The sequence below is a fragment of the Ctenopharyngodon idella genome, chromosome 20 (genome assembly GCF_019924925.1).
Source record: "Ctenopharyngodon idella isolate HZGC_01 chromosome 20, HZGC01, whole genome shotgun sequence".
Classification (NCBI taxonomy): domain Eukaryota; kingdom Metazoa; phylum Chordata; class Actinopteri; order Cypriniformes; family Xenocyprididae; genus Ctenopharyngodon; species Ctenopharyngodon idella.
Genome location: NC_067239.1, coordinates 33259997 through 33287946, shown reverse-complemented (window position 1 = coordinate 33287946; position 27950 = coordinate 33259997). Strand labels below are relative to the sequence as shown.

The 27950-nt window shown below is 37.9% G+C and overlaps 1 protein-coding gene and 2 long non-coding RNA genes across 5 annotated transcripts in view; 2 read left to right on the top strand and 1 right to left on the bottom strand.

The window, feature by feature from the left end:
• Positions 1-1491: 1491 nt before the first annotated feature.
• Positions 1492-22644, top strand: LOC127502408 (uncharacterized). Its single transcript, XR_007926858.1, has 2 exons — positions 1492-1569; positions 22465-22644. It is a non-coding gene; the product is annotated as an uncharacterized LOC127502408 (long non-coding RNA).
• LOC127502407 (uncharacterized) lies at positions 1563-27580 on the bottom strand. 2 transcript variants are annotated; one of them, XR_007926856.1, is made up of 4 exons: positions 27462-27580; positions 7792-7958; positions 4606-4872; positions 1563-2232 (listed from the first exon to the last, which is right to left on the bottom strand). It is a non-coding gene; the product is annotated as an uncharacterized LOC127502407 (long non-coding RNA). The 2 variants fall into 2 exon arrangements; XR_007926857.1 differs by having other exon boundaries at positions 4684-4872.
• The window catches only part of LOC127502406 (polyphosphoinositide phosphatase-like), a 71443-nt gene continuing 71029 nt past the window's right edge, over positions 27537-27950 (top strand). Inside the window, exon 1 of one of the 2 annotated variants that reach the window (XM_051875328.1) lies at positions 27537-27677. The gene's annotated coding sequence lies outside the window, so the exon portion shown is untranslated. The remainder of the gene's footprint in view (positions 27678-27950) is intronic. The other variant, XM_051875329.1, reaches the window with a different exon arrangement.

The window sequence follows — 27950 nt, the reverse complement described above, 5'->3', positions numbered from 1 at the left end:
GATTAAATAACTTAAATATCGCGTGATAAATGAGCAACGCAGAAAATAAAAAGATCTTTCCGAATTATTTGGCTGAGTATAGGCTACAAGAATATTGAAATACCTGTAGGCTAAGTAAATCTAAATTATTTTATTACAATATCATTTTCTTAAGAATTATCTGAAATGCATGAGCCCATGTAATCAGGTATTAAATTATAATACACTCTAAAAAATCTTGGGTTATTTTTTTCTATCCAAATCCCGGGTTGGGTCTTTTTTTTTGGTTATTTTTCCAGTGTTTGGGTAGTTTTAGATTTAGATCCTGGGTCAGACGTAATAACCCAGGGGTTGAGTTATTTATCGCGGGCTTTTTGCGCCCTCTTCAGGAGAGAGCAGTGCAGCTCTGTCAAAATTGGTGCATGTCTTCAGTAAAATACAGGTTTGTGTACGTTTTATTTTATCTATGAATTAATTATTGTTCTGTATATCGTTTAATTTTATGCAAAGCAACACACAGGGCGCGATGTGAGTCGACTAAACGAGTTTTGCTTTTCGCGTGATGGAAACGCCTGAGGCCTTGCATAAAATTTTATGATTTTATTCCATAAGATACAGAATTTATATACTTAGGATGTTAAAATATGTTCTCAGAACTGTACACTGATTATTTATGGACAGGTTATGGAGTCAGTCACAGCATTTTTCGGCTACGAGTGAAACGCAGGCGGCGGTCTGAAGTTATCAGTTCCCCCGCCGAACGCGAGTCATCTCCGGCACGAGATCCAGCGCCGTTACGGTGGAAACAGACAACAGAGACTGATCGATTACACTTGAATTACTTCTAAATGTTTCATTTTTACTTTTAATATTTGTTAAACGAGCTTAAATGTAGACAGTATGTTTTAAAAACAAGCATATAAAATATGCTATATTGTAAAATATAATCGAAAATAAAGGAATTATCATGCAAACCAGTGGTTAAAAAGTTGAGGGGATTTAAGTTATCCGTAAACATTAATTCATGTTTTACTGATGAAGTAAAACAAAAAAGAAAAAAAGCTAGTATTATTGTAAAAATGAATCAACCCATCATGTGTTCTGTCCTATATTTACCCAGTGTGTTTAGAGTAGCCTACAACGTTTGTTTGCACGATGTTTTTTCTTATAGGCTTACTTTTTTGTCGGTCACACTGAATACGAATAATTTATTTTAGGTCTGCAGCTAGCCTATAATTAGCTAAAACAGGCTACATTTTAAAAGTACATATTTTTTTTTATATATTACAATAATTTTCAGATAATATTTAAAATATTCGATCTCTCTGTGCATTAATCTTGTATTTACTTTTCCAATATTTATCAGTTCAGGAAGAGTGACGGATATGATTGATGTCTCGCGCATCACTGACGTCACTCGCGTCCGCAGCTCGTGATTGTCGGAAGTCTCGCCGCTGTTGTTTTCAATGACACATTTTTTAGCTGTCATATTCGCTGTTGGTTATAAACACACTGGAGCGTGTCCATTTCCTGAGTTTTACAATTATGTGTCTCAATATGTGCCTTCAGCGTCAATATCCAGGACATACTGTAAGTTTAATGTTATGTTGTTTCCTTTTTAAAAACTCGCATTTAAACATAAACTTTGTTTTTTTGGAGGTCAGATATTTTGGTGCACTGCAATATCTCATTCTAAATTTAAAGTACAAACCAATTTAAAACAATGCTTGTAGAAAAAGATTGGGAAACTTAATTTATTTGAAGGATTTTCTGATATTTTCATTGGAAAGTGAGGCAATGACACTGAATTGGACTGTAGATAATGGTCTCACACACACACATCAGTATCACAGAGGATATTTTTGATAGTGAGTCCAAACCAAACCCTGCTGTGATCAGGGCAGGATACAGTTTAAGTTAAGCAGGTTCTGGAATACTTGGAAGATCAGCAGATCTCCTCCATATCGCTTTCCGTTTCCTCACCGGCTCCGTCTCCATCCTCATGGCACTGGACTCCTGCGGGCCAGCGGCTCTGTCAGACTCCATGGGATCCTAATCACAGGTCTGATAAACGGGTCCCTGCATGGTCAACGGGTGAAAATCCTCTGCTCCTCGACAATAAAAGCATTATATAAAAAGGCTTTGAGATGCTTTCAAGGTGAATGAGATATTTGGATCTGATGTTAATCTCCTCATGTAGAAACTGCTGATGAATGACATCAATAAAGCAGAACCCTTGAGAATTTGCATCATCTGCAGAAACAATACAATTTAAATCAATTTACCAAAGAAGATTACTGTTAAATAAAACAGAATTGGTCTATAATTGTATGTCTGTTAGACTCTGTAATGCATTTACACATGTGAGTGGTTTGTCCATGCAACAAGTACAATGCCCAGGGTGTTGCTATGCATTTTCTAAAAAGTTCAGAGTAATTTTTAATGCGTTGCTATGCAGCTTCTAGGGTGTTGTGGGAGTCGAGGCATTGCTATGCATTGCTACACTATGCGGCTGTTGAAGTGTTCTGAATCGTTTTTCGTTTGCTGCTATGCTGTTGCAGTAGTATTCAAGTGGTTTCCAGGGTGTTGCTATGCAGTTGCTAAATGCCCAGAGTAATTTTTAATGTGCAGTTTCTAGGGGGGTTGTAAGAGTCAAGGTGTTGCTATGCATTTGCCAGTGTGTTCTGAATGGCTTTTAGTTTGCTGCTATGCTGTTGAATACCGTTGCAGTACTCGGGTGGTCGCCAGGGTGTTGCTATGCAGTTGCTGAGATGGGTTAGGGTCACTTTAAGTCACTTTTATTGTGCTGCTATGCAGCTTCTAGGGTGTTGTGGGTGTCAAGACATTGCTATGCATTTTCTGAAGTTTTCTTAAGTGATTTTAGTGTGCTGCTATGCTGTTGCCATAGTATTCAGGTGGTTGCCAGGGTGTTGCTATGCAGCTGCTAAAATGTTCTAAATCATTTTTAATGTGTTGCTCTGCAGTTTCTACAGAGTTGTGGGAGTCAAGGCAATGCTATGCTTTTGCTAAAATGTTCTGAATGGCTTTTAGTGTGTTGCTATGTGGTTGCCATAGTATTCGAGTGGTTGCCAGGGTGTTGCTATGCAGCAGCTAAAATGTTCTGAGTCATTTTTTTAATGTGTTGCTATGCAGTTTTTAGGGTTGTTTGTGGGAGTGAAAGCATTTCTATGCATTTAGTGTGCTGCTATGTGGTTGCCATAGTATTCAGGTGGTTGCCAGGGTGTTGCTATGCAGCTGCTAAAATGTTCAGAGTCATTTTTATTGTGCTGCTATGCAGTTTCTAGGGTGTTGTGGGAGTCGAGCCATTGCTATGCATTTGCTGAAGTGTTCTGAAGTGATTTTAGTGTGCTGCTATGTGGTTGCCATAGTATTCAGGTGGTTGCCAGGGTGTTGCTATGCAGCAGCTAAAATGTTCTGAGTCATTTTTTAATGTGTTGCTATGCAGTTTCTAGGGTTGTTTGCGGGAGTGAAAGCATTGCTATGCTTTTGCTAAAGTGTTCTGAATGGCTTTTAGTGTGCTGCTATGTGGTTGCCATAGTATTCAGGTGGTTGCCAGGGTGTTGCTATGCAGTTGCGAGTCATTTTCTGTGGTGTTGTGGGAGTCAAGTTATTGCTATGCATTTGTTAAAGTGTTCAGAGTGTTTTTATATTGTTTCCAGTGTGTTCTGGGTGGTTGCTGACTGGTAGTATCAGCACATTCTCCTCATCAAGACACATGATTTGAGGAATCATTCATGTATGGAGCACAAATGCTTCAGGACGACGCACTCACTCAACTTTAACACTTATAGTTAGTGTTGGATGTTTGATCACATTGCTGTAAGCACTAGTACTAGTGATAATTTATTTAGAAAACACCACTAATAAAAAAAAACTGTGTTTATGGTCATCATCACCAAAGGATTTCTTGTCACATATGCTTTTTATTTCAATTTCTTTCTTTTGTGTGTGTGTGTTTGTGTGAGGTATGTGCGAATTATCTGAACGTTAAGCTCAGCAGCGCCTGTGTAATTCGTTCGGGGCCAGACCACTGTCAGAGCGAGTATGAACGAGGTGTTTGGTGATGAAGACGAGAGCAGATAGAGGGAGAGACGGGGAGAAACGATAGAGAGAAGAGATGAGATTGTGTTGTTCAGAAGGCCAATGGGGAGGAGTATGTGTTTGTTGGAGAACTGAACGTGTTGCAAGAAGGAAAATCAAGATGGTGGAATGTGATGGCTTGAGGTGAACTAATAAATATTACCATCATTCTGCTGGTCCTGACTCTGTAGCATTTAAAGGAAAAAACATACTTAATGCAAGTATGCAAATGCATGCTTTCCTTGCATTCTTCTAAACCTTGGTTTCCTTTAATGCAATAAATATGTAGACAGTTTTACCTAACTTTGATGATTTTATGCAAACGTAGATGCAAACTGTTTAAAGTATATTTATGCATTACATTTATGCATACACGTTTATCCAAAGCGACTTAAACTGCATTCAAGCTATTCATTTTATTAAGTTTATGCATGCATTCTTCTTAACTGGGGTTTCTGTATATTTCCATTTTGACACATTTTACAATGCAACTGCACATGATATTGAGCCTTTATAATTACGTACTTGCGTATGTTTGGCCCATCACTGATGCACTCCTGACATGAAGGCAACAATATGATGCATTTTCATGTGTTGATTTACCCCGCTCTCTGATGGATGCATGTCCTCGTGTGGCTCTGTGGAGGCTCTTGGGCTCAGGAGGGGGTCGGCGGCCCCACATGGCCCCTCTTCCTCTGGGTCAGAGCGCAGCCAGACCCCCTGTCTCCAGGAAGAGCATTTCAAAAGAGCATCCATCGGAGGATCAGACGGAAAACACTGACAGAACGAGACCTGGACATAGAGGACAAAACCTGAGAAATGAGGAAGCAGCTCAAAACCAGTGACACAAACATGCGCTCACAAACAGACTGAAAAATGTGTTTGGATGATGATAACCCAAAGGAACGTGTAAGGTTGCTCTTTCATTCCCACTTACGGGGTTCATTAAAGCGGGTTCTCCTAAAATACCTGAGGAGATATAAAAACAGAGATAGCTGACATACAGTAAGAGTTTAGAGTTGAATGTGATAGCAGCTCAGATCATTTATTAGGAGAAAATTAAAGAGATTTTGGGAATGTGTGTGCAAATGTAAAAATAAGGATTCTTTTTCTGAACGTTCTTTTTTTTTTTTTTTTGCAAAACACAATGCTAGGGTGCTATGGGCAGTTGCCAGGGTGTTGCTATGTGATTGCTTGTGTTCCGATTGGCATATACTGTGTTACTATGCATTTGCTATGGTGTTCTAGGTAGGTTCTAGGGCATTGCTATATGGTTACCAGGGTGTTGCTATGCAGGTACTTTTTTTAGGCAAAAAGTAATCTAACATGTAAGTCTTAAAGATCTCAGATAAATCCCACCTTGCGCTGAAGATCTCTTCAGATGCAGCAGACGTGTTTGGTTGCCAGCTATAGGCAGTTGCCATGGTGTTGCTATGCAGTTGCCAAAGTGTTCTCAGTGGTTTTTTGTGTGATGCTATGCAGTTGCAAGGGTGTTCTGGGCAGTTGCCAGGGTGTTCCTATGTGATTGCTGATGTGTTCCAACTGGCATTTACTGTGTTGCTATGCAGTTGCTATGGTGTTCTTGGTAGGTTTTAGGGCATTGCTATATGGTTACCAGGGTGTTGCTATGCAGGTACTTTTTCAGGCAAAAAGTAAGCTTTAGTGTAAGTCTTAAAGATCTCAGATAAATCCCACCTTGTGCTGAAGATCTCTTCAGATGCAGCAGACATGTTTGGTTGCCAGCTATAAGCGGTTGCCAGGGTGTTGCTATGTGGTCGCTAAGGTGTTCTGAGAGGTTTTTAGTGTGCTGCTTTGCAGTTGCAAGGGTGCTCTGGGCAGTTGCCAGGGTATTGCTATGTGATTGCTGATGTGTTCCAACTGGCATTTACTGTGTTGCTATGGTGTTCTTGGTAGGTTCTAGGGCATTGCTATATGGTTACCAGGGCGTTGCTATGCAGGTACTTTTTTAGGCAAAAAGTAAGCTTTAGTGTAAGTCTTAAAGATCTCAGATAAATCCCACCTTGCGCTGAAGATCTCTTCAGATGCAGCAGACATGTTTGGTTGCCAGCTATAAGCGGTTGCCAGGGTGTTGCTATGTGGTCGCTAAGGTGTTCTGAGAGGTTTTTTGTGTGATGCTTTGCAGTTGCAAGGGTGCTCTGGGCAGTTGCCAGGGTATTGCTATGTGATTGCTGATGTGTTCCAACTGGCATTTACTGTGTTGCTATGGTGTTCTTGGTAGGTTCTAGTGCATTGCTATATGGTTACCAGGGTGTTGCTATGCAGGTACTTTTTCGGGCAAAAAGTAATCTTAAGTGTAAGTCTTAAAGATCTCAGATAAATCCCACCTTGCGCTGAAGATCTCTTCAGATGCAGCAGACATGTTTGGTTTCCAGCTATAAGCGGTTGCCAGGGTGTTGCTATGCAGTTGCCAAGGCGTTCTCAGTGGTTTTTAGTGTGTTGCTATGCAGTTGCTAGGGTGTTCTGGGCAGTTGCCAGGGTGTTGCTGTGTGATTGCTGATGTGTAACAATTGGAATATACTATGTTACAAATTAATACAATTGCTAAGGTGTTCTAGGTAGGTTTTAGGGCATTGCTATATGGTTACCAGGGTGTTGCTATGCAGGTACATTTTAGGCAAAAAGTAATCTGAAGTGCAAGTCTTAAAGATCTCAGATAAATCCCACCTTGCGCTGAAGATCTCTTCAGATGCAGCAGACATGTTTTGTTGCCAGCTATAGGCAGTTTCTAAGGTGTTCTGAAAGGTTTTTAGTGTGTTGTCAGGGTGTTGCTATGTGATTGCTAATGTGTTCCGATTAGCATATACTGTGTTGCTATGGTGTTCTAGGAACACCCTAGGGCATTGCTATGTGGTTACCAGGGTGTTGCTATGCAGGTACGTTTTCAGGCAAAAAGTAATTTTAAGTGTAAGTCTTACAGATCTGTGCTGAAGATGCAGCAGACATGTTTGACCTTTGTTTGTTTGTCGGCATCTCGCGCTGATATGTGTGTATGTGATGAAATTAAAAGCAATCAATGCTCAATGCTGTCTGACCGTCTCTCTCAGGTACGTTCTCTGCTCTTATCTGGACAGCGTGTTATCTCTCTGAGCCAATCCTCTCAGAATCAGGCCGACAGAGACCCGCGTGAGTGTCTATAGACAGAGCCGCTCGAGTGTGAGTGTGTTTGATCACTGCTATCACATGTGTGTGTGTTTGCAGAGCTGCTCTGATCACCTCATCACATCTACAAGTGTGACAGGATTGGAGAGGATTATCTGATTACAATCACATGGGAAGATGGGAAGAAAAGTCCCTAATGATATCTCCTTAATATCTCAAGTGTTTCTCCTACACAGAAATGAGATTAAATGGAGATTTTCTGCATTCAAAAGTGAACTCAATTATTTCTCATCAACATCTAAACAAGTCTTTCTCTATTTATCTTGAGGAATTATGGGCAAACAACCAAAGCATAACTCTATTATGTCTCCTGAGCTATGAAAGAGCAACCTGTGAGCAATAAATGCTGTGTATGTGTGTTATCAGAAGAGTTACGATGTGTGTAATAGGTTTAAGGGATGGTGTGTAGAGGCTTCGGTGTGTTTGTGTTGTTTTAGAGTGTTTGTAGATCAGCGCTCTCTTTGTTTTACACTGACGTTTGGTCACATGAACACCTGAGACCAACCCATGCTGAACACACACCGACGTTACCTTTAACCTCTCCTGTTTATAGCCAATCAGCATTCACCAATGACGCTGTGATAGAGAGGTTACAGAACTCCAGCCTCCGTGATTGGCTTGTTTCTGACCAATCACAGGACACCGCGGCTCTGCCTGAAGTTTTACCACCTGCTGTCTGAGAAGGAATCTGATGAAACCTGTCAAAATCAAATACAAGAAATAAGAAATTTTACATTAAGAAAATGAAGTTTGTATTGCATTGTAACATTATAATTTCAATTAAACACATTTACCCCTTAAATTCTCATTAATTCAGGGGTTTCAATGGTGGTCTGTGAATGTACTGTACGGGATTCATGGACACGTGATTTTCTTTATATATATTTTAAATATTTAAGTATGATTTCATCTGATCTACAACTGATATAAAACTTAAATAAGCAGTTTAGATTGATTCATGTGTACTGTATATTTGAATATATATATATTCATATTTGAATCTAAGTGATAAATTCTGAAAACCTAAATAAAATCTTATTACTATAATATGGGAAAAAATATATAATTTATGCAATGTGCGTTTACATTTACAAATACAAGTAGTATTTGTTGTAATTAATTGAATTTATGCTTGCCGATTAAAAAAAAATATATATATTGCATTGCTGTAATTTATTTAAAAATAATCAAAATTAAAATCAAACTCAAAAATAAAACATCCAAATATATTAGAGTAATGAAAAAGTGTTTAACTGTCATGAAAACGTCACAATGAAAAAAAGAAGTCCTAAAATGGGCTTTATTTCTTTTTTAACCATATCATTATTGCAAAAATATGAAAGATAACAGGAAAAATACACACACACACACACACATATATATATTTTTTCTCTCTTTTGAAATATGATCTGCTGTGAGAGTTGTCCTTAGAAGTGATTCACTCTGAATTATTACTCTCACTCTTGGTCTTTTTTTTATTGCATGTGTTTATTTATAGAACACATGAAGAGAGAGAGAGAGAGAGGTGGGCATCCAGAGCCTCACCCTCAGATAAGAACGGGCTAAAGTCCGACTGCCGAGCAAACAGTGAGTCAGTGGACGAGAGAACTGATAAGACCTGAACAACACACACACACACACGCACACACTCGGTCTGATTCATCTCAAGTCTGTGATTGGTTACATCAGGGTTTGTGATGGGGTTTGTGGTTGATGAAAAGCTAATAATAAAATATGTACAATTAAAATAAACCATGCTGTAAAAACAAAAAAACAAATCAATTAAAGGTGCAATATGTAAAAATTTTGCAGTAAAATATCCAAAAACCACTAGGCCAGCGTTATATATTTTGTTCACTTGAGTACTTACAATATCCCAAATGTTTGCAACTATTTGTAAATCGTGAGAAAATTGCAATTTTAACCAAGGCTCCGGGACGTCGCCTGTCAATTGCGTCATACCCGCGTTACCCTCGGTTTCCGGTTTTATTTTGTAGAAACCATGGAAACACCAAAGACGCTTTAATATTTACACGTTTTAATAGACAAGGGAACAACTGTTTTGATATATTTAAAGACAGAAAACTAATTATTGTTATATAGCTCAACACGTTTAGTCTTATTGTTTAAATCTAATTTTGTGAGTACCATGCTTTACCATGCCTCAGAGAAAAACACTATTTTGTCAAGTAGCTAACATAGCATAATCAGATGCAGCTTTATTTTTAGTAACAATAATACAGAATTTTCTCCATCATACAATACGTTTTAAAATTAATTGCATGCCATTTATCAACACAAGCCATCCAGCATTTAATATGATATTCTAAAATCGATCTAACTTACTGCAGTGTGTAACAGTGTCTCACAGCAGCCGCCGAGCGAACGCACAGAGTAACGTTATATATTTTCAACACACTCAAATGTATCTAATATGATAAACAGAGCTGTGTTACCTCATACTCATGACCGGAAAAGCGGAAGCAGCGCCAGCGACTGTGGCATAATAAAAGTCCCGCTGCTCGTGAGGCGTGTGTTGCGCAATCGCTCCAGCGGCCTCGTTCAGCTCCCACAACACTCGGTCCTGCTCTGCTTCATACTACAGTAAAGTTAATAATCGTATCCATGAACATGATTTCTTCCCGAGTCCAATCCCGATTCATTTCTACCGGCTGTGATGTGAAGACCACCAAGATTCCGCGCTCAAACTTGCCGTCATCAAGCTACGCCTTTGTTTTGTATAGGCCTCTAGCGACCTCTAGCAGACATATTGCACCTTTAATAAAAAATATGAAATCTTTTTTTTCCTGTATGTCATGTGACCACTGACCATCATCAGAGAACCGTGAATATTCAAATGTTGTGTTCAATTATTGAAACATTAACTAAAAATCTTAGTAAATATTTTATCGCAAACACTACTAATTGACCCTTCACCAGGAGTTTGATTGACAGGCGATCTAACCAATCATAACGCCGAATCCGCCATTTCGTCCGACAAAGCAGTCGGGAGTTAACAGATTAATGTAGGTGGACTTGAAATTGAAAAATGGTGTGTACTGACGTCTTTCTGCAATTGAAACGACATTCCTTCTGATGTTCATTCATATTTATTTGATGCTATAAATAAACTAGTAAGAAGAGATGATCGGTTCACGAGCCGCTTGATCTGAGGCGCTACAGCATCTGTCACGACATATTAAAGAGCCACAAAACAGTATTTATTGTTTAAATTTCTTTAAAAATTACAAAATTTGAGACTTTGTTTCATATCAAAAGTAACCTGCTCTGTCTTGTCTGTCGACGCGTCGTCAGTGTCCTCTTTGCTCCGCGATGTATTTTTCACTGCGTGAGAACATGATGTGTGGCGAGAGATCGGCATGGCTTGTCGGACATAGCAACAGTAACTAAACGGGGCGGGTCTTTGCGAACGGTCAGTTAAGATTAGTTCATCCCAAATCATATTGCACACTGAACGCAGAATGCAATAGGTGTCAATCTGTGCATTCTTTTGGGCTAATATTACCCATAATCCTTTATGTGAGTCGGCTCTACTGACCAACAGTGCAATGACCAGATTATGAGGGAAAGATCCAGAGTGTTTGTGAAGGATGGGTAGAATTATGGGTGAAGAGAAACGGGCTGAGCAGATATTTATTGCCGTTATTAGCACTATCACATCTTCACAATCAGGTCTTGCGTGGTTTTGTTGGTTTTCATTAATAGCGAGTGCCTCATGACCTCTGACCAGCTCCAGGTAAAGAGAAAGACTCATAAAAATGTCTAAAAATGACGAGTCCTGACTGTATATCCATAAACTTTAAGACCACGAGCTGCTGCTATTTTGGTCTTGTGGAGCCTATACTGGGCCTTGACCTTGATGATGTAATAAAATCATCAGTCACATGACTGAAGTTCTGCAAGAATCGACATTTCTCGTTTTGATGATCTCATTAGAACAAAAATATGTTCTAAGAACGTTTTGCTAACATTCCCATTAAGTTATGAAAATGTTATTTCTCTGAACGTTCAAAACGACACGTTTTCAAACATTGAACGTTAAGGGAACATTCCATTTTCTAATTCTGCAAACATGAGAATGTTACTTTTGAATGTTCTGAAACATTTAAAAACAGTTCAATAACTGTCTAAAGTTCATCAATTATGAAACAAGTTCAATTCAAGACAATAGTGTCAATATTCATATTGATTTAGTTCACAAAGTTGCTGCCTTAAATTTTTAAGTACAATCAACTTGGCTGTTTTAAGTCATTTAAACTTAAATGACATTAAAGTGACTTTAAAAAATGCTAATTCAAATCAGTTCAGTAACTGTCGAAATTCATCAATTACGTGCAAATTTGTCAGTTATGCAACAAATTTGATACAGCTATTTAATCTCACTGAGAAAGAATTTATATATTAAAGAGATCTCATTCGATTTTTTTTTTCTCTAATGGACAGTGTTGTTATCGTTAACTAAAACAATTAAAATACATGTATGTTAACTGAAATAAATGTAAAAAACTTAAACTCATTTTATTTAAGTTATCAAAGCAACAAAATTAATTGAAACAAACGTTAACAGAAATAAAATTTATTATTTTAAGTCAACATTCCTGATATTAATTTAAAGTACTAAAATAACTAAAAATGACTAAACAAAGTTAAATAAGAATGATTAAAAAAAAAAAAGATTTTTTTGATTTACAAAAACTATTTTGATTCGTCCCTAAAAATGCATTTACAGTAATACACTTACAATTGAAGTGTATGGATGAAGAGTGTGCAGCGTGGAGAATAAATGCTTAAAATACACAACAATCACACCGTTATAAAGTTTACACTTAACATTTAAATCGTTCGCTTCGCTACTGAGCTTTTTCTGTAAATGTGTGGCTAAAAAGAGGCTTTTTGAGAATAAATCAAATAAATAAATAGATAAATAAGCCAATAAATAAATAAAATAAAAATGAATGAAAATAAAAAAAATAAATACCACTTGTTCTCACATCAAGAATAAACACAAAATAATCATAAAATTAAAATAATCTGAAAATATAAAAATTTAAATAAATGAATTAAATAACACTGGACACACACACACACACGCACAATGAGAGGAAATAATAACACAGAGGAGTGTCTCAATTCAGCAGGTCATACAGCCTGATAAGTGAGGAAATATTCCTGTTTGCTCACACACACACACACACACGTACACACACCGTCAACAATCATACATGTCATAATAACGCGCAGCAGAGGACAGGCTTCTGGAGGATCCTCTGGAACAATAGGGCTCCACAGTCTCAGCTCTTATCAGTCTGAGCTCTTATCCAGACTGTCTCTGTTAGTCTAAACCCCCTCCAGCTCCGCCGGACCCCCTTATCAGGCCCGGCTGACGTCAGGGCTCCTGGGCGGATTGTTGCAGACGGACCCTGATAGCGTCGGGCCCAGCTGACCTGTGGGAATCACCATACGGGACCAAACCAAGAGCCCGGCGTCCAGAACCAACACCGTCGGACACACGATTATCATCTCTATAAGTTCCAGTGACTCCCAAATGTTTTTGTCAGCACTTGAAGTTAATATTTCAGTAATTTAACAACACGGTTCATATGACATGCATGTGATGGAATGAAGCAGCACGACGGATTTCAATCATCATATCAGAATGATTTCTGAAGGATCATGTGACACTGAAGACTGGAGTAATGATGCTGAAAATTCAGCTTTGATCACAGGAATAAATTACACTTTACTATATATTCACAGTTTCAAAAAGATTTCACAATTTTTAATGTGTTTTTGATCAGCCTCGTGAGCAGAAGAGACTTCTTTCAAAAAAATAAATAAAATAATGATAATCTCACTGACCCCAAACTTTTGAACAGTATACTGTATTATACAACCTCCACCTTAGCAAATTTCACAACCTCCCAAAAATCTTTACAAATGACCTCTAACCCCAGAATGACGCTCAAACGCATGCACAGAAATTAAAGGGTTAGTTCACCCAAAAATGAAAATAATGTCATTAATTACTCACCCTCATGCCGTTCCACACCCGAAAGACCTTCGTTAATCTTCAGAACACAAATTAAGATATTTTTGTTGAAATCCGATGGCTCAGTGAGGCCTGCATAGCCAGCAATGACATTTCCTCTCTCAAGATCCATTAATGTACTAAAAACATATTTAAATCAGTTCATGTGAGTACAGTGGTTCAATATTAATATTATAAAGTGACGAGAATATTTTTGGTGCGCCAAAAAAACAAAATAATGACTTATATAGTGATGGCCGATTTCAAAACACTGCTTCATGAAGCTTCGGAGCGTTATGAATCAGCGGTTCGAATTTATGATTCGGATCGCGTGTCAAACCGCCAAACTGCTGAAATCACGTGACTTTGGCGCTCCGAACCGCTGATTCATAACGCTCCGAAGCTTCATGAAGCAGTGTTTTGAAATCGGCCATCACTATGTAAGTCGTTATTTTGTTTTTTTGGCGCACCAAAAATATTCATGTCGCTTTATAATATTAATATTGAACCACTGTACTCACATGAACTGATTTAAATATGTTTTTAGTACATTAATGGATCTTGAGAGAGGAAATGTCATTGCTGGCTATGGAGGCCTCACTGAGCCATCAGATTTCATCAAAAATATCTTAATTTGTGTTACAAAGATGAACGAAGGTCTTTCGGGTGTGGAACGACATGAGGGTGAGTAATTAATGACATTATTTTCATTTTTAGGTGAACTAACCCTTTAAGGGGAGAATAAATCCTCAAACTCTGTAACGCACTCTTCATTTCCACAGACGCTCCAGACCTGCTCTGGGTCAAACGGATGATTTTATCGTAATAAAACATCATCGTTTAAAATAACAGAAAAGCAAAGACTTTCATAATGTGACGCGTCATTGGAGATCATCTCTATTTCCCAGCAGTATTTAAACAGGCAGACAGCAGGTTAAGGAGAAGCTTAGTCTATAGAACAAGGAAAAATGACTGAAAATATACTTTCACAGTCTTGTTCTTTATATTTAATGTGTTCATGTTACTGCAGTGGTAACAAACACCAGGACTCAAGGGGGCGATAGAGTTTCCTTCAGATGTCTGGGTCAAGGGGTTGTAATATACCTGATCCGTTAACATTTACTGTCCCATCTCAACTGCAGCTTTGCCCTGGAGAAATTGTATATTAAATTTGTAATATTTAAATATGCAGTATATATTCATTTATTAATAATATAAATAAAAATAAATTATAAAGTATTTTAATATTGTGTGCGTGTGTGAGTCTGTAAATGTGTGTGTGTGTGTGTGTGTGTGTGTGAGAGTGTTGGTTTGTACTAACAGGTGTGAGTTTGTGTGGGCTGGAACATTATTCCATGTTGGTTTATGCAGGTGCAGATTTCCCATTGCCAACACACACACACACACACACACACACACACACACACACACGTCAGCCTGAATGGATCAAACATGATTGTATCTCCTCAAATCCACAACACCACCTAGAGCCGCTGTTTTCCACCGAATCCCAAAGGAACCTCGCGGATGAACCTTCCTCTCTCTATCCTTCAGCTCCAGGTGTGTTTTGCCCGATAAGGATTTGATAAGGCAGATCTGTAACAGTATTACTGCTGACCCATCACCGCTTGACCCGTCAAACGCTCGGAGGAGGAGAAACTCGGCCTTGAGCTTCAGTCCGAGAGAAGGGAGTAAGATTTCTCCCTCTCTTCCTCGAGCTCATTCCCTCTCTTTTTGTCTCACTCTCTTTGTCAGACACACACTCCCTAAATATCTCTCGCAGCTGCCGTGACCTTGGATGTAAATAATTACTGAAGAAATGAAAAAGAGAAAGAAGCAGCGGAGGGAGGACGGATGGACGGACGGATAGAACAGGCAGAAAGTCTCCTTATTTTCCTGTAGAGTTTCTTGGGAAACATTCAGATCAAACTACATAAAACATTTCTTCCCACTTGGAAAACTGTAATAAAACAACATTTTGCCGCACAGGGAAAATTTCAGATAAACAATCACTTTGAACTTAAGAGAATAAAATGCATCAATGAATCAAAGTTCCTACATTGAATTATTTGAACTTTAATAATTACCAATCAGAGCTCATTTACATATAGAAAGGTACCGTATAGCAAAAATGAACAGCCCGTTTAAAAAAGATCATACAAAACTGAAACTTTGAGTGACATTATAAGTGAAGATTATAAGTGCAGGATACGGCTCCGTCCCGCCCCACACTTCACACACACTTGCTGGTGGTCACCTCCTCTTCCTAGTCTTTCCATCTGAGAAAAACATGGTAAAGGAACGTTCCAGAGAGGAGCTGATAAGAGCTGAACGCTCCATTAGTCTCTCTAATTAGTTTGGAATAGTTCAGGCGTTTGTCTTACGCCAGCGCTCAGTTTAGCTTCAGATTGGCCGTACGCCACTGCAGTGTAAACTGACAGGATGAAAACACTGCACAGACATCAGTGTGTGTGTGTGTGTGTGTGTGGCAGATAGTCCACTTTAGCACACTTCACATAGTATACAGTAATTTTGTTAGTAATGCAGTGTGCTGTTCACTGACTACATAGACAACAGCCTAACTGACCTTCATTAATGATTCATTTGTAACTCAAATATCTCAAATCACAATTAAATGCTAAGATAACATATAAATAAATACACACTCAAAAAATATTTAGGCTGCTGCTGGGTTAAAACAACCCAACTGCTGGGTTAAACAACCAAATCACAACCCAATCGCTGGGTTAAAATCACTAGGTTAAAAACAACCCAACCGCTGGGTTAAAGCAACGCATTCGCTGGGTTAAAACAACCCAACCGCTGGGTTAAACAACCAAATCACAACCCATTCACTGGGTTAAAATCGCCGGGTTAAAATAACCCAATCGCTGGGTTAAAGCAACGCATTCGCTGGGCTAAAACCGCTGGGTTAAAACAACCCATTCACTGGGTTAAAACAAATCAACCGCTGGGTTAAAGCAACGCATTCGCTGGGCTAAAACCGCTGGGTTAAAACAACCCATTCACTGGGTTAAAACAAATCAACCGCTGGGTTAAACAACCAAATCACAACCCATTCAATGGGTTAAAATTACTGGGTTAAAACAACCCAATCGCTGGGTTAAAAACAACCCAACCGCTGGGTTAAACAACCAAATCACAACCCATTCACTGGGTTAAAACAACCCATTTGCTGGGTTAAAACAACCCAATCGCTGGGTTAAAAACAACCCAACCGCTGGGCTAAAACCACTGGGTTAAAACAACCCATTCGCTGGGTTAAACAACCAAATCACAACCCATTCACTGGGTTAAACAACCAAATCACAACCCATTCACTGGGCTAAAACAACCCATTTGCTGGGTTAAAACAACCCAATCGCTGGGTTAAAAACAACCCAACTGCTGGGCTAAAACCACTGGGTTAAAACAACCCATTCGCTGGGTTAAACAACCAAATCACAACCCATTCACTGGGTTAAAATCACTGGGTTAAAACAACCCAACCGCTGGGTTAAACAACCAAATCACAACCCATTCACTGGGTTAAAATTACTGGGTTAAAACAACCCAATCGCTGGGTTAAAAACAACCCAACCGCTGGGTTAAACAACCAAATCACAACCCATTCACTGGGTTAAAACAACCCATTTGCTGGGTTAAAACAACCCAATCGCTGGGCTAAAACCACTGGGTTAAAACAACCCATTCGCTGGGTTAAACAACCAAATCACAACCTATTCACTGGGTTAAACAACCAAATCACAACCCATTCACTGGGTTAAAACAACCCAACCGCTGGGTTAAACATCCAAATCACAACCCAGTCGCTGGGTTAAAACAACCCAATCACTGGGCTAAAACTGCTGGGTTAAAACAACCCAATCACTGGGCTAAAACCACTGGGTTAAAACAACCCATTCGCTGGGTTAAACAACCAAATCACAACCCATTCACTGGGTTAAACAACCAAATCACAACCCATTCACTGGGCTAAAACAACCCATTTGCTGGGTTAAAACAACCCAATCGCTGGGTTAAAAACAACCCAACTGCTGGGCTAAAACCACTGGGTTAAAACAACCCATTCGCTGGGTTAAACAACCAAATCACAACCCATTCACTGGGTTAAAATCACTGGGTTAAAACAACCCAACCGCTGGGTTAAACAACCAAATCACAACCCATTCACTGGGTTAAAATTACTGGGTTAAAACAACCCAATCGCTGGGTTAAAAACAACCCAACCGCTGGGCTAAAACCACTGGGTTAAAACAACCCATTCGCTGGGTTAAACAACCAAATCACAACCCATTCACTGGGTTAAACAACCAAATCACAACCCATTCACTGGGCTAAAACAACCCATTTGCTGGGTTAAAACAACCCAATCGCTGGGTTAAAAACAACCCAACTGCTGGGCTAAAACCACTGGGTTAAAACAACCCATTCGCTGGGTTAAACAACCAAATCACAACCCATTCACTGGGTTAAAATCACTGGGTTAAAACAACCCAACCGCTGGGTTAAACAACCAAATCACAACCCATTCACTGGGTTAAAATTACTGGGTTAAAACAACCCAATCGCTGGGTTAAAAACAACCCAACCGCTGGGTTAAACAACCAAATCACAACCCATTCACTGGGTTAAAACAACCCATTTGCTGGGTTAAAACAACCCAATCGCTGGGCTAAAACCACTGGGTTAAAACAACCCATTCGCTGGGTTAAACAACCAAATCACAACCTATTCACTGGGTTAAACAACCAAATCACAACCCATTCACTGGGTTAAAACAACCCAACCGCTGGGTTAAACATCCAAATCACAACCCAGTCGCTGGGTTAAAACAACCCAATCACTGGGCTAAAACTGCTGGGTTAAAACAACCCAATCACTGGGCTAAAACTGCTGGGTTAAAACAACCCAACCGCTGGGTTAAACAACCAAATCACAACCCATTTACTGGGTTAAAATCACTGGGTTAAAACAACCCAATTGCATCCCATTCGCTGGGTTGAAACCCCTGGGTTAAAACAACCCAATCGCTGGGTTAAAACAACCCAATTGCAACCCATTCACTGGGTTAAAACCGCTGGGTTAAAACAACCCATTCGCTGGGTTAAAACAACCCATTCGCTGGGTTAAAATCGTTGGGTTAACAACCCATTCGCTGGGTTAAAACAACCCAATTGCAACCCATTTGCTGGGTTAAAACAACCCAATCGCAACCCATTCGCTGGGTTAAAACCCATTCGCTGGGTTAAAACAACCCAATCACTGTGTTTGTTCATTTTCAACCCAACTTGTGTTGTTTTTAACCGAGCATTATTTAGAGAGTTTGGATTACAGTTTTAACATAAACAATCTAATAAACAATGTGATACATATATATTTATATTTATACATATATATACAGTCATACACAAATGAAGCAGGTCAGATTTCTACACTCAAAAAATAGTTTATTATTAACTCTATACATGCATTTGATTTTAATTAAATCATTTTCAAAATGCATTCATTCAAATTGCTTTGTCTATGAATCAGCATAAATCTGAAAACAATTACATTTATTCAGTTACAAAATATGAACATGGTTAAATATGGCTATAGCTGTGGAACAAGCAATATTCAGTTAAAATGTATGAGATTGAAACAACTGAATTTATTGATGATAAACATATAAACCTGGTTATTGCATATCTAAGACACATTCAGTTTATTAGTACTGTTACAGAAATATTACCCGTTTCATTCGTGCATGACTGACAAATATGCATCACATTAAGTTTATTAGTTTATGTTAAAACTGTGTAATCCAAATATGAAATTCAAACACATCTTAAACTTGTGCACTTAAAACATATTTAGGCCTAACTGTTGAATAAAATATTCAATTCTTAATTAATCTGAGCTATTTTTTAATTAGTATTTATTTTAATTATATATTGAATGTTTGCCCATCATCTTGAATGAATTTTGTCAATGAGCTTATCATAATGCATTCCTTTCTGTGAAGGATTTATGCCAAAAGAACACGTTTTGAGACTTCCTTTGTGTCAGGAGTGTGTCTAAGTGTGGCCTTCAAAATTAGATTAATAGTTTACTTAAAAAAGAAAGTAGGGCACTTGAAAGCATCATTGAAACGTGAGGTACATCACTGATATAATGAGGAAGGAGACGGACACTTTCAAGAGGGTCGCCAGTGTTTACCTGGCCGGTTCAAGACCTGAGTGTGAACTCGCTGTGTCCACAGAGGAAAACGCTGGAAATGCTGATAGTCTTTACACACACACACACACACACACACACACACACACACACACACTATTTCAAATGGCATCCATGTAGCATATACCACAAAACGGTGTGTATATACAGACATTTATTCGCAAGAGACAATCAGATAACACAATATATATGATGCAAAATAAAAGATATTTGAGGTCAACAGATATTTTAAATTGTAAAAATATTTCACAATTTTTACTGTAATTTTGATTAATGTTTTTGAAAATGTTCTCTTAAACATTCAAAAAGTCTTTTAACATTTAAATCGGTTATGTGACTGTTAGGGGAACATTCCATTTTATCATTTTTCAAACATTACGGAATGTTACTTTTAAATGCTCTCTGAACGTTCTGAAACAATTAGTAACATTTAAAAAACATTAGACGAACGTCCGACTAAAAAACGATGTATAAATGTTTCGGTGCTAACATTTTGAGAACATTAGACCAGATAATGAACATTCTATCAATGTTACTGGAAGAAAGCTTGTTCATAACTTTGAGAGAACCTTGCCAGAACATTCTGAGAACATTTCCTGTAAGCTGGGTAGCAGCTGACGCTAACCAGCCAAAATTTGATCTATATATATGTATATTTTATGCATCCTTTTATCCACATTGATAAAAGACTACTGACCTTCTAGAACTGTTAGTGAAACTGAATATCATTACAATCATTTGGCTCCAATATATCTTTATTTTTTCGTTTAGTTTAGTTATCATGCGGATGGTCACGTGTTTTCTGTGATGCAGAGGTGACCTGCGCAGTCACTGGACATCCATCATAGCTTATCATTCTGAGTAAACAGCATGACTGCAACACAGCAATACACAGACGTGCAGCCAAAGATCAGCCGCGTTCTGAGACCTTCGCTTTTACTCTGTCAATTATTTGGAAATACCAAACCTGACCTACGTGTGACTGACTCGACTCTTAATTCAAAAGACATGGCTTGGCGTCTTTAGCATAGCAAAAACATTGAAGCCAAACACGCTTCATTTCACAAATGAACAGATCTCTGATTCAAATGTTAATTACCAATCAATTGGATTCGAATCAAGTCTTAATATTTAGAAATATCAGGTCAACAATGTACAATATTTCTGCACCTCTTGTGATTTTATTTGACTATTTTTATTTGCAATATAAGCTTTCAGACTGCTTTTAAATCCTCTTTACAGGGGATTTTATTTAAATGTTCATGCATATGCATTTTATCAAACATTATTGGAATTTTGTTTTTTTAATCAGGCTCTCAAAAATTATATAAAAATTTGGATTTAGATTTATCGGTTAGGTTATCGGCTTTCAAATATAAAGAATTATCGGTTATCGGTATCGGCCAAAATTTTCATATCAGCGCATCGGTGCATCTCTAAGTGTTACATCACTTAAAGAATATAAATAAGACTTAGACAACATTAGATTAAAACAACTTGCAACAATGTGACACTACGTTTATTGCATATTGTATGCATGCAACTATTTTTTAAACCAGCGGGCAGTATAGAGTAACAGTGTGCAGTAAACACTAACACAGAAAGACAGGGAGCGTCTCACTGTGTTGGTGTGAGTTCAGGCCTCTATCAGGCTGTTTACCGTGTTATCATGGTGTTGTGCTGACTGAAGGACACATCTGACCTCAGACCGATAGAAGGAGTCTCGCCAGCAGCGCTCTAACGCTAAAAGTACAACTGCAGGTCTGGAAAGGTTTCTTTTTAATGAAATAACACAGCCCTGCAGATTGAAAAAAAATTCTGCTGATTTGCCTAATATATACATAAAATATCAATAAAACTTTCCATCATGCAGTTTTTTTTTTTTCACAAAGAAAAAAGATTTTTCAAATTATGTGTATGTATCAGCTTTATCGCAGCGAACAAAAATACGTTCTAAGAACGTTTTGCTAATGTCATAAAAACGTTATTTCTAAATGTAATCTGAGTTTTTTAAAAAATGTTCTAAAATGTTTTAAGGAAACATTCCATTTGATCATTCTTCAAACATTATTGGAATGTTACTTTTAAAAGTAACATTTAAAAAGTGTTAGAAGAACATCCAACTAAAACATTTCAGGGGAAAAAAAAAAAACGCTCAATGAATGATGCATAAATAAAGACCAGATAACTTTAAACGAACATTCAGTTAATGTTACTGGAAGAATGTTTGCTCATAACTTTAAGAGAACCCCAAATTTCTGAGAACGTTCCCTGTTAGCTGGGAGTGCACTTCTCGAAATAACAAAAGCAGACAAATGTCAAACATTTGTTTTAATGACAAAAAGCAGTGTTCAAAAAGTTTCATTTAACTTAAAATTGGCAAAGTAGTGGAATAATATGTTCAAATACCCCGTTTAATGTCAAAGAGCTTTACATAAGTTTATAAATAAAGATGCTTTTTTCACAAAATCTGCAATTTTCTTTCACAGTAGCAGAAAACATCTGGATCATGTTCTCGTTTTCTTCTGTCACTGGCCATAACTCAGCATTAGGCATAAAATAATGTCATGCATGTGACAATCTGCTGAGAATTGAACAAATTAGTTAGCCTGGCTCAGAGGAAGATAGGAATCGTGTCTTGTGGCAGTTTTTCTGGTTATAAAATTATAATAAAAGACCTTACAAATGGTTATCGAAAGCACGAAACACATCAGGGTGAGAAAGTGTGACAAGAGCAAAACAGGCAGTGATTTTGGAATCAGCACCCAAAATTAGTACGAATTAAGTAACTGATTCCATTCAGCAATTATGAATTATGATACCGGGCGGTGTAATCAGCATTGTATAAAATAAAAACCCATTTCAAATTAAATTCGAATCCAAATTAAATCTTGTCATTTGTCATTTTCCGTAAGGTGTCTTTCTTTTTAAGTGGTCAGTGGGAGTTTGGGGTCTCTGACCTCTGCTCGACCCCTGAGGCGTCTCTATCACACATCAGACAGCGATCGGTCGGACCACCAGAGAAGAGCGGCACCCAAAACTCAAGACACCCGGCTATCTCCTGGTGTCCTCCTCTTTGGAGGGCCCTATGATGTCTGTAATGCAGAAAACGCAGATGGAATCACAGAATCCAGTCATAAAAATGGAATTTACAGTATAAAATGGAATGTTTTGACAATGGATTTGTATTAAATGAGCTAAATGTATGATGTTTCATGTATTAATCAGTTTTTATTGCCAATATGTGAACAGTTTGTAACAAAACTTAAAAAATGAGACCTTTTCCGACTTCTTAGGTTGTCTATGAAAGCCTGTAGACTGATTTTTATGTGAATGACTCGGGACGGTTTTGCCGGGAAATTCAAAAAGATGTGACGGTTACGCGCGCTCCCGAGAACATCTCCACTTGACACATGAAACTAATGCATAATGCCGACAGAGCTATTCTGTATTGTAATGTCAATGTGTCATGCAAAGAAAAGGGATTAATTCAAACTGTAGCCTCACACAGCCAGATCTATATAGTTTCAAATATACTCAAACTATCATAACAGTGTAATTTTAATTACCTCATCTGTCGACGATGCCGGTGAATCGCAGAGTTGGTGCAAACATATCCACAATCACCGTGATCAGATGATTTCTGAACTGCTGTTTCTAAATGCTGCCATTTTTGTTATGTTTATTTTGTTATTGTGAGGAAAGCGTGTCGCACATATTCATCTAAAGTCGCTCAGCAGCGTGGACGGTGTCGGGAAGTTCGTTAACAGTATGCTGCAAAGGTAATTCAAACTACTTTTTACGTCTAAGCAAAGAATGAAAAAGTACTTTGCCGTGAGTATATCAGGGTCTAGAATCACGTCAGTTTCTTGTACATAACGTGTACACTAGAGCGAGCACGAGCAATAAGATGCTGGCTGCATTTCACTTAACGGCCACCGGTGTCGCTAATAACAAGGGTTTCTGAATTCTACATAGAGCCTATTCAAATAATAAATCAAAAACATGGAATTTGGGGAAAAAAAAAAATTTAAATGTGCTAAAAATATGGCCCTAAAAATTTCATTTTTGTTAAACTTCTAGTAAATTTATGTTAAATTGTATAAATTTCATGATTTGATTCAGACCAATTTAAAGGAAATTGAGAAAAAAAGGAATTTGGGAAATCTAGGGCCCTATCTTTTGTCATGAGATCTGCTGCACTTCTGATTACAACCCAAATTTAGAACGGACTGTATTTTTTTAATAAATTTTTCACACTTTAGTGTCCTCTTCTTATCGCTTTAAACCATGGAATATCTCATAATAACGCATCTCTACGTCACGTACCCCTCATTGAGAAGGATCGCCTGCAGGTGTTTGTATTTTATGACCCTCGTGTACTTGAGATTATCTGCGATTCTAGTCAAAGCTGTGCCTTCGCTGACGCTCGCGTACGACTCTTATCGAAACCGTCTCAAGGTGACGAGCAAAACCCTCGCATCTCACGCAGAGATGCACATCACCATCTCAGAAAACTGGGTCATTTGCTGAGACTATTTCATATCAATATTATGAAATTCTTCCAAGATCAACTGATCTATTTTATTGCGCTATACTCTTACTGTAAGACAACTATTGACTCAATTTGGTCTGTTTTTAGTGAATTTTAGAAGAAACAGTTGACACAAAGTTGATACGTCAATGACCTGAGCTACTTCTCAGTAATAAACATTTCCTCTGGTGACAAAAACGCATCTTTGATTGCAGGCCACATTGTCGGATCTGGAGTCCATCTAACAGACAAATCTTTCAGGATGTTTCAGGATGACAGAATGTGTTTGTTTAGCACAGGAAAATTCGGAAGAAAAGTAAGATGAGGAAATGGAAACACAAAGAGAGAGAATGAGCGACTTTGAGGAGTGATGCTGCAGAGGGACCCTAGCGAGGGTGCAGACGGGTTTTGGGGCTTTCAGTGGGGAGAAAAGGACGCTTCCCAGAACCCTGCGGTGCTGCCAACACAAACCCCGGGATGCCTGTCTGACCGGGGGAGGGACATGGCGGCGCCACGCCGATTGCGAAGACAACTTATCTCCCTCTCAGTGATAATGCTGTCAAAATAACAGCCAGGATACAGCAGAGAGGAACTAGTTAAACCTCTAGCGTGTCCATGTTAGATGACTCTCTGAGGGACAATATGTTTATTGAGCTGGTTTTTTTTTTTGTATGTGCATCTCATTTTCTCATTTAAACAATCATTCTCTCGGTTTCATTTTTTTTTTTTTTTGATAGTCCACTTTAGATATTCTACTAACTATAAGTAACTTTGCAACTATATGTCAACTAATTCTCAGAGTATTAGTAGACTGATGGGTTAGGGTTAGTAGAATAAGTTGACATGTATCAAAGTTACTCAGATATTAAGCAGACAATCTGCTAATACTCTAATGACCAGTAGTTGCAATGTTACTTAAAGTTAGTAGAATGTTATAGTTCAAAATGTATCTACAAATGAAGCAAAACAAGATACAAACTTGGATGTCAGAAATGAGCAGAACTTATATTTCTGTCTCGATTTCTTTCCATTTAAAATAACTTTATTGGCATACATTCACATATACGTGAAAATAAATAAAAAGTATAAATACCTTGATTAAAATAAAATTCAAGATATTATTGGGCATTAAGACTACTTTATTGTATAGATAATAGTACAATAGACAACAAAAGTAATTTAATATACTTTCCACAAAGTTTTTATGCACAAAAAGACATCTGAATATTGAGGAAACTACCTTTCAAGGTCAAAACTGAGCTGAACCCCAGTAAAACACTGTGACAGGACAAATAAGACACGAGATCAAAAGATATGTGAACACACAGCGACATCTACAGGAACTGAAGGGAATTACATCTTCACAGTCACTCCTACAGGTTACAGTACTGTATATTTACAAGGATAACGATGACAATAACCATAAAGTGTAAATATTATAAAAAAATTTAAACGGAAAACATGGGATTTGGGAAAAATAAAACAGATTTCATAGGGCCCTAAAATTGAGTTTTTGTTCAACTTATAATAAAATTGAAAAGTGTAAAAAATGTTTACACTATACAAAAATGAATTTCGCTATTCTCTTTTTACTAAAAATCACTCTAAAAGAACAGCGAAATTCACACCGCAACTACAACAATAAAAAAACTAAGGAAATATTGTTGGAATTACTTTAAGAACAATTTAGCTGATTAACGATAAAAATATTTACCCAAACAACCCATCCTCGCGCTGCAGAACCGACCCTTTTGACATTTCCTGGTTTCTCAGAAGCGGAAGTCCTCATAGTTGGGTAAACTTTTATAGCGGTGAATGAGAGACTACATTAAATTTATTTTTATGTTTCCATTTGTGCAAATAGCAAAAGAAAAACTTCACAATAATGTTTTCACAACTTTCAAAAAAAGGGAAAAAAATAGAGAGCGATTGATAACGTCAGAAGAGAGAAAGATGTCATTTCTACCGTCACTCCCATAGAGTACCTCAGGGATGACGTGTTTTTGTAGGCCAACCCGGAAGTTAGCGCCGCACGGGTTCCCTCGATCGAAAGCCTATGCATTTTTCCCCATAGACTTTATAAGCTCTGTGTTTAACAAAGGGTTATGACACTTACACGTTTTGTCTATCAAGATAATCTTTACAAGTTAACACAACATTTATACATTTTGAAGCCTAAATAAAGTGGTCAGATATAAAAAGCTAACAGTAGGCTATAAACGGACTACAGCACACCATGGTCGCGGATCAACGTCACCACCACCAAGCTTCCTCAAACTTTATTTAAAAAACAACTTTATTTAAAAACATGCTCGCTGATTATGATCAACGCTGTGTATGAATACTTATCCACTTTTTCATGAGAAATGCTGTCCAAATGTCCTGTTTGTCATTATGACGTCTAAAGTCCCCGCCAGAGGAAGTAGTCCCTTTTAGCAACTGCCGTTTTTAAGACACAATAAAGGTTTAAAAAACAAAACAAAAAAAACAAGCGGGTTATAACTGGTGTGTCTTATGTAATAGATCAAAACGTGAAAATATTTAGAGTCTTTGTTAACCACAGACCTTATTTCAGGCGATTTAGCAAAAACCCATTCAGAAAACCCATAGACTTTAGGGCGATGGAACCGGAAGTCCTAAAATGCTAACTCGCTTCCGGGTTTTGCCTACAAAAATACGTCATCCCTGAGGTAATCTACAGAAACACCCTCATTAACTTTTTTTTAATTGGATGCAAATGTAATATAATACTAAATATAGTGTTATAAATGTACATACATTTAAAAAAAAAAATGAAAATATAAAAAACTTTGCAGGATTTACGATATGTTAAAACCGTCTGTGAAAAAGGTCTAACGGAATCGCAAAGAACGATAACTATAACCATAACGTTTAAAAAAATTTAAAACCTTTATAAGAATAGCGGTGTCCACAAACAATAACGACAGAGATTTTTCGATAAAAAAGAACGATAAAAATATTGACCCAATCATAATCCACTGACTTTAAAGCGCACGCAAGTTGCCATTATTGTTCTAGGTGAGTAACGGCCCTTTTCCAGTATTTGAAACCCGCGCTAACGTCCGAACCACCACTCAAAATGCCCAAACAACCAACCAGAACGCACTCAAAATTGCATAGCAACACGCTAAAAACACTGCCACACCTTAACAACGCCCTGACAACCCACCCACAACATCTTAGGTAATGGCGGTAAGTTTTCGCGGTTAAAGTCTTCAGAAAAAGATAAAATATATTTCCCCCTAAAACTTTAGTATTTCTTTCAGGAAATGGAGATCTAGGTCATTTTAACGAATTTATCTAACACAACAGCAAAATACAAGTCGAGAAAAACAATGGAATGTTTTTTATACTCACAAAATAGACATTCATACGAGCCCGCGCATAGTTCAGTTCAGTCAGAAGTCGCAGGTGTTTTTTTTCCCCCCAAATCGCTTTCGCGTTCTTGATGTTTGTCCCAGCAGAGACCCCGTCTCAGCTGCACTGCATGACAGTCACATGATTCGGTGTAAACGTTTTGTTTATGCACAAGATTCCTCCGAATATCGACCCTCATGCAGGCGTCCTCTGTTTGTAAGTATTATTTATTTGGCTCTTGTTATAATTCTGTCAAATATCACCAATGTCATTTAGAAAGCGTCTTATTTTAGGCGGTAAACAGCTCTTAAACTCGTGACAGCTCTTCTGTCACCAAAATTCCCCAAACTCCTTGTGTTTGCTAACATATTTGGCAATAAACATTTAAATAACACCTTTCTTCTCATGTTCATATTCCTGGATTATCATATTATATCTATTTTTATATGTAAAAATTAATTTACTAAGACCCAACCTTTATTTCATGTG